Source organism: Manacus vitellinus, unplaced genomic scaffold (genome assembly GCF_001715985.3).
Source record: "Manacus vitellinus isolate BGI_N305 unplaced genomic scaffold, ASM171598v3 scaffold_36_pilon, whole genome shotgun sequence".
Lineage (NCBI taxonomy): Eukaryota > Metazoa > Chordata > Aves > Passeriformes > Pipridae > Manacus > Manacus vitellinus.
Genome location: NW_021940508.1, coordinates 3,781,350 through 3,795,261, shown reverse-complemented (window position 1 = coordinate 3,795,261; position 13,912 = coordinate 3,781,350). Strand labels below are relative to the sequence as shown.

The 13,912-nt window shown below is 39.2% G+C and overlaps 1 protein-coding gene across 5 annotated transcripts in view; it reads left to right on the top strand.

Annotated features, from left to right (window-relative positions):
• Positions 1 to 13,912, top strand: part of GHR (growth hormone receptor) — a 163,544-nt gene that overhangs the window by 97,699 nt on the left and 51,933 nt on the right. The gene's annotated exons all lie outside the window — the stretch shown is intronic.

The following is a 13,912-nucleotide window of genomic DNA, read 5'->3' as shown; positions in this document are numbered from 1 at the left end:
TCTGGGTTTTGAGGCAATTTGCAAGAATTAGCTATACATCAGTAGTTAGTGCCTGCTGTAGCCAGAAGGAGAGGTTAGTCCTTTTCTCTCTCAGCAGCAAACCTTGTGATCCTAGCATACATCTTTGCTCTCCCAAGCGAACTTACAGCCTGCAGCCAAGCCACCCACACACACACTGGTCCTCCTGTGAACCAGAACTGCTCCTCCTTTACCAGGACTGAGCTGCACCCAGAACCACTGGCTGATGGTGGCCACTTGTGGCTTGCTTTTGGGGGAGTGAGGCCAGTTTGAAACACGAACTTTTGCCCACACATGCAATTAGGTCTGTATATTTAACGAGGAAGATCGGATGATGGAAATGATGCAAAACCATGCATGGCAGTTTGTTACCACTGTCCAAGAAGCTAACAAGTGAAGAAATTTCTAGTTATAGTTTTCACTTTCACTTCAGTTTGTATTTCAAATGTAGTTGTGTGTTACCTGTGAATTAGTGAAGCACTGTGTGCTGCACTAGCCAAATCACTGCAGTTAATATTAACTGATTCTGCAACAGGGACGCAGTTAATATTAACTGATTCTGCAGCAGGGGAAGGAAAACTAGCTCAAGCAAATAAACACTAATCTGTATTATAAAAGCATATTACATGAGTTGTCATTTCATACAGTGAAGTACACACAGAGCAAATTGCTTTCCATAACACCCTTTTGTAACTGGAAAAAGAAAAAGAACCCCTAGTTGCTTCATATTCATAGCACAGAATTAAATGGTCATGAAAAGGGTTAACTTTATCATCGATTTAAATGATGCAATAATTGTGCTGTAACTTGCACTGCCTGATTTAAAATACAAGAGATTTTTAGAACAGGGAGACTGTTTGCAGTGTTGCAGTGTTGCACCGTCTCTTTTCATGCTGTGCTCTTTGAAAGTGACAGTGGGGATTGGACTGGAAGACGAGTTAAAGTGTGACTGGAAGTTGGAGAGCTGTCATTGAACAGACCTAGTTCCTACCAGTATAAAGGAAAGAAGCGTTGTGTGCATCTCAGCAATATTTTGGCACAACTTGGTGTTCTCTCCAGCTGTTCCAAGGGATCAGAAGTGGAAGAGAAACCTTTTAGGATAGGAGTTCACAAGATGCCATTTTTGAGTCACACAGAGGGACTCTAAAACCTTTGAACTGGTCACCACCTGCAGCAGAACCAGATGTTTTCAGGGTTGCAGCAGAACTTCCAGCACAGCTGGATAGTTCTGGAACTGAAGCCACCATCTGAAGGGTGCCTAGGTCCAACCTTGAGGAATTCTTGGCCCAGAGACTCCCCTGGTTGCCTGTTTCCAACCTTGGCAACTCACCCACTCAAACGTAGGTACTGGTACTCAGATGATTATGTACTTCTGAGGATGGAAAGAGGAACAAGACTGAGATACTGTTGGCAAGCTTGGTCTTTGTGTGACCATCCACAACAAGTCTTTTGTCAAGGTTCCCCTTGGGGAATAAAAATACTTGGCATAGTCTGTTTCCCTTCTGTGCTACTGGAGAGGTGCCAGAATGAACTATGAAAGAGTGATGCAGTAGGTGAGATGCAGAGCTGCAAGCTATCAGTAAGGACTCTCTAGCTTCTGAATCTGGAATGAGTCCCACTACTTAACCAGATAGAGATTTCTCTACTTTGCCATCTCCATCCTTTGTAGAAGCATGCTGTAAAATTAAGTAGTAACAGCACTGGTTAGTTTTCTGCAGAACATCTAAAAAATTGTCACCCTGGTAGGGATTTTGAAATCTTCTTGCATAATACAGTGAAGACTCTCTTTTTCTAGAAATACAGATATTTTTTTTTACAGATTATTAAGTCTTGATAAAGACTTTTCTGAAGAGCCATGCAAAATGCCAGTCTCATATTTTTCTCATTAGCTGGTCATGGAGATTTTCCTGGGAGTTTCAAACAATGCAACAGGAAACGGTTATACATTGTGTAGCTGGGAGTTGTATTGTATCAGCCTTGGCAGCAAAGGAGTGGGATGTAGCAGGCCTGACACCACTTATGAGGAAGAACTCAAGGAAATTGCATATCTGAAAGTTTGGGCAAAGCAATTTGGAAGAAACTTGAAAATAACATATGTTGGTAAATACATTGATAAATACACTTAGGAGTCTGTGGAAATCGTGTTTCTTTCACAAGACAGTGCCTACTGATTAAAAAAAAAATGTTTCAACACACTCAAGTTGTTCAGTCCCTGCAATGTGGATTTTGTGAGTCTTTGATACAGCACCGTAGCAAAGGTTTCTTAAAATAATGCCAGGGAATAAAATGGAAGAACTTGTATGGATTAAAAAATTAATCAGAAGAGGGGGGAAAGGGAACAAATTATCATCTCCCAAAATGGATACATCCAAGGATATCTTCCTTCTACAAACTGTACAGGCAGAAATTAAATCAAGATCTCTTCTGTTAGGAGAGCTCTGTGGCAGGACGGGATGAAAACCAGTGCAGTTCTGCATGGTGCCAGGGGAACGAAGGAGGAGGATGTGAGTGGGGGCTGCTGGAGCCCAGCAGCCACATTTACAGATGCTTGGCACTACACTGATGGAATGGTGGAGTGAGGTCTCCCTGGGGAATTATAAAAGATTCACCCAGACCAAGAAGTGTGTCTTCTGTGGGCAGTCCCAAGCTGTTACCTAGAGCATATTCAGAGAAACGTGCTGAAAGGAAATGTTTATCTTGTATTTGGTATGGAATTTTATTTGTTTTTTACTCCCCTGGAAATGTGTAGTCTTGACTTTAGGGCTGGCACAGAAACATAAGAAGCAAATTTGAAAACTCACTTGGATCAAGAGTTTATCCTTGAATCCCTATCTGCTAGACCCCTCTGTTTTTCAGTTTGTAGAGACAAAATAAACAGAACGATTACGTGCCTGATGGGCAAACACCATGTGTCGTGTTACTTTTAAAAGACACTTAGTGTTTGCCGCCTATGCCTACTGTGAAACAGGAAAAACAGATAATGTTTAATAAATATGAAATCTTCAACAAGAACATGTAGAATTAAAATAATGTTATTATGCCCAGTGAATTTGTGTTTAGTCTCTTCATCACTGAAACACAGAACAAAGAATAATGGGATAATTTGACTTTGAACAGGAAATTGGAAGTGTTAGGGAAGCAAATGTAGGTAATAACTATAACTGTTAACATGGTCTATTTATTATTTGCTGTAGTGATAAAGTAGTTAATAGTCAATATAGTTACTCCAATGAAAATGCTGATGTCAACTATAGTTACTGTTGTATAGGTTTTAATTCAAACCATCTGTTTTAATCCACTCGTATATATCCTGGCTTGATCATTTCTTGCAGTGAAGTGTTTTTCTGGAAGTTGAAAGTATTTATTAAAGGAATGGAAATTATTAGTGGTTCATGGTTTGACGAGGAAAAGAAATGCCTTTTCAAGTTCTCGGTGTCTATTTTAGAGGGCTTCCGCACCAGAAATGTTTGAGGGTGGAGCATAACGCAGAAGTATTTTCTGTCATAGTCTATGTGTTGATATTTGGGGTTCATCCCAGTGAGGTGTTTGGAAGTGTAAGTCACTGGTCTGATTATTCTCCACAACTTAATTAAGTCCATTTATTTCATAAGGCAAAGGAAATATGAGTGGTTTATTAAAAAGGAGATGCAAAACACTGGAGAAAAATGACAAGAAATGCTGTCATAAACATGTACATAATGTGTACAGAAACAGCATAATTTATTTTCTAGTGAACTGTTTTGTTCTCCAGCATATTTTTCAGTGGATTTGTAGGGGATGTTTGGTCTTGCTGACTAATTGAGTTAGCTCTGACTGTAACTGCCTTGTCTGAAATTTCCCTGCTATCCAAGGATTTCTCCAGCTAGCTCCAGAGCTTAGCTCTTCATGCTGTGAAGATCTATCAAGCCACTTCAGAGGAAAAAAAAGAAGCATCTAGGACAGCTCCACAAGTAGTGAAATGGGTGTGAGATCAATAATTTATCATCTCTCCTTTCTGATTCCGTAGCTTTGCACAATAGGGAGCTGTAGAAGTGAAAGAGAAAAATTAAAGTCTTGCCATGTTTCACAGAGGTAGAAGGCAAGAGGTCACTCTTGAAACAATGCACTGAGAGCTCTTCAGGCTATGCAGCTATCACAGCTGAGTCTGTTTAACCTCTCATTCTTGACCAAACCAGTTGAGTTCCATCCTTGTCTACAAAAATACTTGCAATCATATTGCAAGAGCCCTCCTGACAGAGACTTCATGTTAAGAGATGTAACAGAGACAAAACCATCAGAATTTCATGTCATTGCCCAAAACACCCAGCTGCTCTTATGTTTATTACTTTTCCAAGACTGTGAACACTGTTCATAGTTTAAAGTAGGTTTTTCTCTGGGTTGTCCTTGTTTTTGTCCTTAAGTCAAGAAACATTTGTTTTTGACCAGGAGGAACATGCGTTACAGAATCTGGCACATGTATTGCAGTGCAATCTTGTGAATGTTTTGTTGTGATAAGTGAGTGACAGCTTCCACTTAGTGTTGTGCAGGAGGTGAGGGTTTCTTTCCAGAAGTTCTGACCATCTCAAAATAACAATCTTATCCCCTCAGTACAGCAGGGCTGGTATTCTACTACACCAGTTTATCTAGCTAATAGTTCTAAGTAGCAGTTCCAGTTACAGGAAAGACTGTACAAGGATTACATCTATCAGAGTCAGCATTTGGTCTGGTGTTGTCCAGCATTATAACAGACATAATTGTAAATTATTGTTAAATGCTGTTTTTCAGTTATGAGAGCTTGTTACCACTGGAATTCAACAGATTTTTTCTTCCAATTTGTTAAACCAAAAAGCACATTTTTTTCTTAAGCGAATGAGGCTCTATTTTATTCTAGTTTAGAGATGTGTCAACAGTTAAAGCCTTGCTATTTAATTTCATTATATCCCCTTAACATCCCTCAAGAAACGTGTTATGGCCATGTCAGTGCTTTTTACTTCATGGGTTTCACATCTCAGCAACTTGCGAAGATGTTTGAAATACAATTAACATTTCCAGTAATCCCAAGATACCTATATATGAGCACTGGCTTTCTAGAAACAGCATTGTTTTTCCCAACTAAAGGAAAACAGAATATTAGACTTAGTACGTGGCTTTTTGCCCTCTTTAAGAACGGAACTGGAGACTGATAAAAATAATATATAGCTTACATTAGTAGGACTCATGGATGTAAAGAGAAGTGGTCTAGTCCGTGCTGTCCTACTTGCTTGTGGGAATCCCATCATGCATTCAATTGTAGCTTATGAAAGCTGCTGTAGTCTTCTGACAAATTACTTTTAGAAAAGCCTTGAATCCATCATATCTTTACTAGAGGTAAGCTGCCCTGACTTCTTACGTATGTGGGAAGTGTCACAGCGTTTCCTGGTTGATAAGGCACTGTAGCATTTAAATGTAGCATGTTAGAAAGGTGTGATTTTTACAAAAATGCATAAAACTGAAACTTGCTTCCTTCTAATCAGGGCAAGGCCTAGATCTTAAATAAGGAATCTTTTCTGTATTTGAGATGGCTACAGGATGGATTGATCCCTGGGAAGTTCGGAGCTGGCATACTCAAATCCTTGCAGCCCAGGCTGTGGGACACGCGGAGCTGTCCTGAGTTCTTAGGTGTTTATTTCAGTGCTAAGGTGTGAGTGAGATGGAGGGGTGTTATTTTGTTAGGGTTTTTTACTATTTTTAAGTGGTTCTCACATGGTTGATGTGAAATCACCATTTTCATAACATGCCCCATTTACCTGAATTGCCAATAGCAGACGTACCTGTCATGGGTCTCAGCAGAAAGCCAAAGGGGTGGCAATAACCTGAGCCTTTCAAACAAGGCTGAGACATGTTGACAGGAATGGGTGAAGTTCCAAAGCCACTTACTTGTTCTAAAGAAGGCAAAATCCCTGTAACTGCAGGAAGAGTAGTAGTTCTGTAATAATGACATTGGTCTGAAACAAGATTTCAGCATCTGGCTGTGCCACAGAAATTCCTCAGTGTCCTTGGAAAATTGATTAATATCTGTATCCCAGCTGTAAAGTGAGAAGACACTCGAAGGATAAACTCCTTAATTGGTTCGAGTCTATCAGATATTATGGTGTTGAAATTGCTGAGGTTGTGCAATATCCTCTGTCAACAGCATTGCATTTATTGTGCAGAGCAAAATGATAGAAAACTGTATTTCCTCTTCCAGTGCTCATGGAGCTGGCAGGCTGCCTCCTCCACCAAGGCAGGGAAAGGTGGCTGTGTGCTTGTCAGGAGGTAAGGGACACCACCCACAAGCAGAGAAAGCACTGAAGTGTCCTCCAGTGAATATTTGTTTTCTGCATAAATCTGCATACTTGCAGAAACTATGCTTTTCTTCCAACAGGCAAGGACTTGTGCTAGTGCGGGCCCATAACTAATTGTTGCCATGGGAAACTCTGAAATGGCCACCCACACTTTTATACCTGAATGGAGCTTGTGTTCGGACATACTGTTCCATCTGTGTGTCAGCATATGCACATTAGTGCGTGTGTATGTTTCTTCCCTAGTGTAGCATGGTCAAGTTGAATTATGAAAGGTTGCCTTTCATGTTAAAGATTCTGGAAACATCAGCAGCACCTGGAACATTGTGTCTGTGGGGCTGCTCCAGTGCTGAGATGCCCTTAGTGCCACTTCGTGTTCCTTCAGTTCAGTGGTGTGCTCAGAGCCAACAGAAAGGCACAACCAGTCCTAAAAAATTATTTTCACTTTTCTTTCTTTAGTTGTTGCCCATGTCACCCCACAGCCTTTCTTCCTACAGAATAATATCATCCAAACATAAAAATGGAAATTCTGGAGCATTTCAAAGAAGAAAGTAGTATTTTATTTTTAATTATGAACTCATTTTCCCCCTTTTTTTGTAGTCAGAAAAAATTGCATTGTCCTGTGGGAAGTTTTCTAAAATATTTGTGTTGTGATACGTACATCTGACTTGGAAAATTTCAGCTGAGATGACTGAAGTTGGGAAAGCTGCAAGTGACCCAGATGTCCTTGGTGTCAGGTGGTGACCAAGGTGTCTCTGCTGGGACAGGAGAAAGCACTGTCAGTGGTCCATGGTTTCTGCTAACTGCCAGATGCTTGTGAAAGGTACTTGTACAAGCAGGTGCTCACATCAGTTCTGCACTCTCTGACAGGTTAAATTTGACTTATTTTTAAGCTGCTTAATTTCTGAAAGCTTTTAGATCTGCTACTAAAGCCAAACTTCTTGCTTGGCTCTTGCAGAGTTAGAGAAGCACTAAGGTCAAGAAGCGTAACTGTTTCTCTATTAGACCATCAGCAGAGCAAGGACTTCTCTCAGTGTACCATTGGCCTTTCAAAGCAGATCTGTGTGAAGCACATTGAAACATATGACGTGTTGTGGAAAAGGCTGCATTGTCACTGGCTGAGCTACCCATTTGCTTTGGACTGTGAATTTGGCACTGAGTGCAATGCTTGGCTCCCTCCCTTCCTTCAAAACAGTCTAACCTGCCAATTCCGTCTACATACTCACATACTGACTGAATTAATATAAATTTTAATTATAGCATCTTTTAAGACAACAACTTGTTCTTGTCTAGCACTTTTGTGTTGTGTGTGAGCACCTTTACCACCAGAAGGTCCTTTCCTAAATAAAGAATGAGCTGCAGGTGTCACAGGAGCATGGGCTCTAGTGATCCCCTAACTGTGTGACTTTGCATAATTTATTAGGCTGTTCCCTTGCTTTCCTTACTTTTTTTATTTTGAAGGGGTTTTTTAAGTCTGGATAAATGGAGACTACACATATTATTAATTTAATTTTATTATTATAAATTTTATTATTATTATGGTTTGTTATGATACTACAGATAGATGATGATGATGAGATAACTACAGGTGACTAGATACTTAGTGGAATTTTTAGATGTGATGTACACCTAATTGTCATACTGTTTGTATGCTTGTATTTCCTTAAACCTCAATTTTGCTTTAAACTGGGAGAGCTCACATCCAGCTATAATCCTTTACCTATCAGTATGGATGTAAATACTAATAATATTCACTTCAAGCAGGACATTGAGGTGCTGGAGTGAGTTCAGAGAAGGGCAGTGAAGCTGGTGAAGGGTCTGGAGCGCATGTCCTATGAGGAGGGCTGAGGGAGCTGGGGGTGTTTAACCTGGAGGAGGCTCAGAGGAGACCTTATTGCTCTCTACAACCACCTGAAAGGTGAGGGTCGGCCTCTTCTCCCAGGCAACCAGTGACAGTACAAGAGGACATGGCCTCAGGCTGTGCCAGGGAGGTTTAGGTTGGACATTAGGAAGAATTTCTTCACAGAAATGGTGATTAGACATTGGAATGGGCTGCCCAGGGAGGTGGTGGAGTCACCATCCCTGGAGGTGTCTAAGGAAATACTGGATATGGCACTTAGTGCCTTGGTCTAGTTGATGTGGTGGTGTTTGGCCTTAGTTTTGTCTCGATGATCTCTGATATCTTTTCCAACCTAGTGGATGGATTCTGTGAATCTGTAATATTGGAAGTGAGAGTAGCAAATTAAACATCTCTGCATGTAGCTGCCTGACACCCATTATCTTTTTTCCTAGTCTTGAGTAATTTACTAATGAAGAAAAAAACATTACAAAAACCATATGTATACAGATCATATTTCATAAAAGTTTTACTATTTTTTCATGGTCTTAAAGAATTTTAAGAATCAGTTAAATTGAATTGCTTAAATGAGGCAGAAAACAGTTCAAGCTGCAAAAGATTTTAATGATTCTAGAAAGTATCTTTCTTACTGAAATATCTATATGGAAGGTTTAAAAGAAGAATTTTAATTGGTTTTCCACCCTCAAGGTAGCTTGTCTAAAGTGTTATCTGTATTTTCGGTGAATTGCCATAATATTTTGTTTGTGCTATTTGGACCACTTTAAACATTTTTAAAGATCTCCAAGTAGATAAATCTCTGGTTTCAATTTCTTGAAATACAATTACAGATATTTGTCATATTACAATTGTAGTTATAGAATGATGGGTACAATGGAAGTTTCTAAATTATTTCATTTTTCTTTCTCTTTGTAAAGTACCTTATTGAAGAAGATGGATTTTTAGAAATGTGGTTTATTTTAAAGCATGAAATGTAATACGTAAGAACATATTCTAGAAGTCATATTTAATCCTTTTGCCAAACTTACCTTTTGAAAAATGAAGAAAATTTTGTAATTAACCAGTCTTTTTTAATAGCTGAGAAAATTTTACTTTGTTGTTTTCTTAACAAAAATGCTGCAGTTTAAAGTGTTTGCAAAATAGTTGTTTAATTTTTTTTTTGTAGTGTGTTCTTATTTTTTTTCCCATCCATTACTGTGAACTTTAATCATGTTGAGCTTAGCCCAGAGGTTTTCTGTGTTCCAGCTTTTAAGCTGCCTAACCTGTGTAAATACATTAAGGCTGTTCTAAACCATTAAAAACAAGAGGAGATGAATGTGTGCGAAGTTCAAATGTGTTCTGCTGGCTTTTATCATCAGTGTGAATCATATGACAATTTAGATGCTTAAAATAGTTCGTTGTTCATAAAACAAAATACAGCAAATGAAATCTGTCTAGAGGAAACAGAAATATGTGTTGGGAATTTCAGTCCAGTGTTGTGGGAGGTTTCTTACTGTAAGGGACTTTTATTTTCCGTTTGTATGGAATTATTTTGGTGTACTTGAAATGGTGTAGCTGAGACCTGTGGAAACTGAAATCCTTCTTTCATCCTCAAAAATGAAATAGTATGAGAAGTCTGAAATGCTTGCTTCCAGGACGGTGTTGGATCACAACTGTGTCATGAACCAGGATTCAGTCTTCCTGCTGAATTAGTTTCTCTCCTCTTTCTGTTGTTCTCTGAGGCCTCTAGCTTAATTTAACATTTCATACAGAACCAGCAAATAAAAATGTCAGAAAACTTATAAAGCCCAAAAAATTACGTTTTTGGGTCAGATACAGAGCGTTGTCTCTGAAAAGTCCTTCACATAAGGTAAACACTACAGAGCAACAGCCAAAACATCACTGGGTCACCAGTGTGATTCTCATACTGAATCCAAACCACAGGACTATACCAGCTACTAGGAAGAAAGTTAACTCTATCCTAGCTGAAACCAGGACACAGCTCTTCCTTAAAACCAGCAGGCACAGTGTGCCAAACCAGCAAAGTGTGGGGGAGTACATCAGTTCAGGAAAGTATAGAAAATCTAGTTGGTTCATTGTGGTTGGCTGGAATTTGTTTTCATCTTATCATTAGTGTGCAGACATTAAACAGTAGATACTTATAAAGCAAGCGTAGTAATAGGGAAACCATTCACATCTGTGTAAGGAAAAGCTAATCCCTTAGAGGTATAAGGGAGGCAGTACTTGCATGTACAGGCAGGCTAGGAAACAGAGGGCAGAAGTCAGTGAGGTGAGATCTGTGCTGGGATCTGTTCTTTTTGCATGTTCATAAGCAGTTCTGCAAAGGAGGCGAATACTGAAGTTTGCAAAACAAGGAGTTTGACAATGCCCCACTAAACCATGATGGGCCAGCTAAAGAGCTGCAGAAAGTCCTTACAAGGCAAATGCCTGGGTAATAAGTCAGCAAATGATAGTCAGTGTATATTAATGTAGAATGAAGCTTGTAGTCAAAATACAACCCTAATGGGACACATAAATTCACGTGCTCCAAACATGATGACTCAGAGATAGGATTTTGCTGTTGTGACAGTCTGTCCCAGAGAAGGTCAGCTCACTGCTCATCACAGCTCTGCTCCTCCCCACACCAAAAACATACAGCAGAGCTGGAAAAATTAAGAGGAGGCCAATAAGGATAGCAAAGCTCTGGAACAGATTCTGTGAAGGTCTTCCTTGATGTGGCCTTTCCCAAGCTGTTACTCTTCAGACGCTCCTTTAATTATGTCCTGGAATGAAGAACCAAGAGCCTCTCTGATAAAAGTGTCTCTCACTCAGACCAGCTCGGGTGCTGTGTGCAGACGCTACCCAATGACAGCACACAGGTTCCCTGGAAGGAAGAAGCCCACTGGCATAACTAATTTTACCCTGTGTCCCAGAATCTGCAGAATAGTGAAACTAACCCTGGTGGGTTCTAGTCCCTTTTGTACTAATTATTACATCTGATACAGCAGAGTGTGGGGGAGTACATCAGTTCAGGAAAGTAAGTGATTGAACAGCTTTCTGGAGAAACATGGTCAAAAATAGTTGATTGAGACAAATACTACACACCCAGTTTTTTTAAAGAAAACAGTAAAAGAGCAAGGCTCTCAAAAGTCTTATTTTCCCGTAGTTGTTTTGTCTGCAAATCTTAAGCTAGAGTTTAAAAACATTGTGCCCAAAGGAAAGTTCAGTTATTGAGCAGGAGGTAATAGAAATGTAGTAGAGAATTAGAGTAGCTCCTGTTTTGATATGTCCTCCTCCATTCTGGTATTTGTGCTGTTTCCATAGAAAATACTGGAAATTGTCAAGTCTGTAGTCACCTTCAGGGAGTCCTTGGCTGCTTTTCTGCTCTTGGTATGAAATGAGTACCATTCCAGTTAGAGTAAAAAAGCAAAACAAAAACAAACAGGGGAAAAAAACACAAGAAGAAAAATTTCAGAACATTTCAGAACAAGGATGGGCAGCACTCAGTGTCTCTTCTCATAGTTCCTTCTGCAGCCAGGTTTTTCCAGCTGAAGAGACTTTATTCCTTCTCAAGAACTGCAGCCACATCCAAGAACACATGCTCTTGGCAGTGTCTCATCTGATGAAGCAGAAGAACTGAAAATAGCTTTTCTAAGGGAAAAACTTCAGGCATGGCTATCTAATGTTGTTAGGTTTTAGTGTATTTATTTTTTGTGATTAGAGAACTGGAGGATAAGGGTGGAGTTTTGTGCTGTTTTTTTTTCTTTCCGCTCAAAAATAAGCAGCTGAACAGTTTACCCACAAAGATAAAACAGAACACAGTGAATTGTATCAAACCTCCTGGTGTTACTTATGAAATCCGAATTCCCTCTCTGTTCTTTTGAATTATGTTGAAGAAAATTCAGTAATTGAAATCAATGTTCAGTCTTTGTTTTATACTGTTTTCTAATTGCAGTTGGCTTATTCTTCAGTTTTCTTATATAGATTAGAGGCCAAGAGGTACAGCTAACTATAATATTCGATAAATAGATCAATCAAACCTTAGCACATTAGGTGAAAAAAATAAAATAAAATTGCAGGATTTGGATCACTATATTGCTCTAACAGGACAAGCTATTTTCAAGTAATGTTTAGCAGTGCCTGTTAATTTAAAGCCATCTCACCAGCCACTGCTTTGAGATTATGACCTGGTCGCCCATCCGAGGCAAGACACAATGTAATTTAAAAACAAACAAAAAACCCACCCTAGCCTATACTAGTGATACAATGTGATTTAAAATAAGTGAAATAGTTTAGTAGTAGTCATATTAGTAGTATAGTATATTGTAATAAATGATATTTAAAAGGTCTCCATGTCTCCATATGCAGGGTGGACTTGGTTTCAGAACCATACACAGATAAAAATGACCACAATATGTGCTTCTTATAGAGGACCTTGCATTTGAGAATATCAAAATACTTAATAAAGATTTAATATAGAATCACAACAGGTTTCATGAGTATTATTTTCATTTAACTGCTGAGGGAAACAGCGATATAGAGAAACAGTGATTTTCCAGAAGTCTTAAGGGAGATGTGATGGCTGAAAATGTGCTGACCTGGCAGAGAAAAAAACTAAAATCCTGACAGAGAGCCAGGTTTCCCATTTCACTGGTTTTTGCATTTTTGTTTTATATTAGTAATAAAGAAGATTTTTTTAAAGTATGTGGTATACTGATAGATTATAATCCAATAATACAGAGAACAAATTGTTTTGACTTCTAGTTACTGGAAGATCAGTAGATCCTTGTGTATGCAAGTTAAATCTGGTGTTTTGGGAAGGGGTGGAAAAAAATTTCTATTTCTTCTTATTTTGTGGTTTACATAATTTCAGATACTATTCCCCTCACTGAAAGAATGAAGTAGAGAGATTTTAGTTGTAATGTTGGTAACACTCTTTAGTGTTTATTACTTTAGTCCACTGAGATTAAAAATTCCTGGCAAGTAACATATTGACATTTTCACTTGTTTACCATAGGTAATTTATGAGAATACTTTGGATTTTCTGAAACAGAGAGTTGTGTTTGTAGAATTATATAAAGGATATCTGAAACCTGAAAAATATATGCAAAATGTGCAAAGAAAAAAGTGTTACAGTACAGATGATGCTGTTTAGCAGTGGTGAATTTATGAGCGTGTGCTCTCTGCCCATGCTCACAACAGGATGCTCCTTGGAAGATTGTTCCATGCCACATAAGAGAGGAGAAAACAGAAAAAGAGAAGAGGTGGATGTTGATGGGTGAGATTAAAAACTTAGCCATACAGTAGATTACTCTATCAAGAGCATTACAGGTGGGTCCAGAGAGGAGATTGTTCCCCCCTTTTCCATGCTGTATTGGGTTTCCTTATTACACGAGACATCCCAGCAGACGACAACAACAGACCAGGATCCAGTGGATGGCCACCACACAGAGAGAGAGCTGCAACACTTGGTGTACAGAAGGCTGTAGAAACAGGGCTTGTTTAGCCTGACAAAGGTGGGTCAGGTTTCAGTTTTCTGTGCTCATCAGTACCGCAAGGGCAGTTACATGTAAGGGGGAGACAGTTTCTTCTCCAAAGTACACACAGAAAAACAAGACACAGAAGTCATGAGCTGCAACAGCAACTTGGACCTAAGGAGAGGATTCTTCCCTGTCAGGTGGCTAAGCACTGGAGTGTATTAGAGAGGCTGCAGGAACCCTCAACGTGGGCTTAGGCAAGGGCTTTAACAGCCTAATCTAAC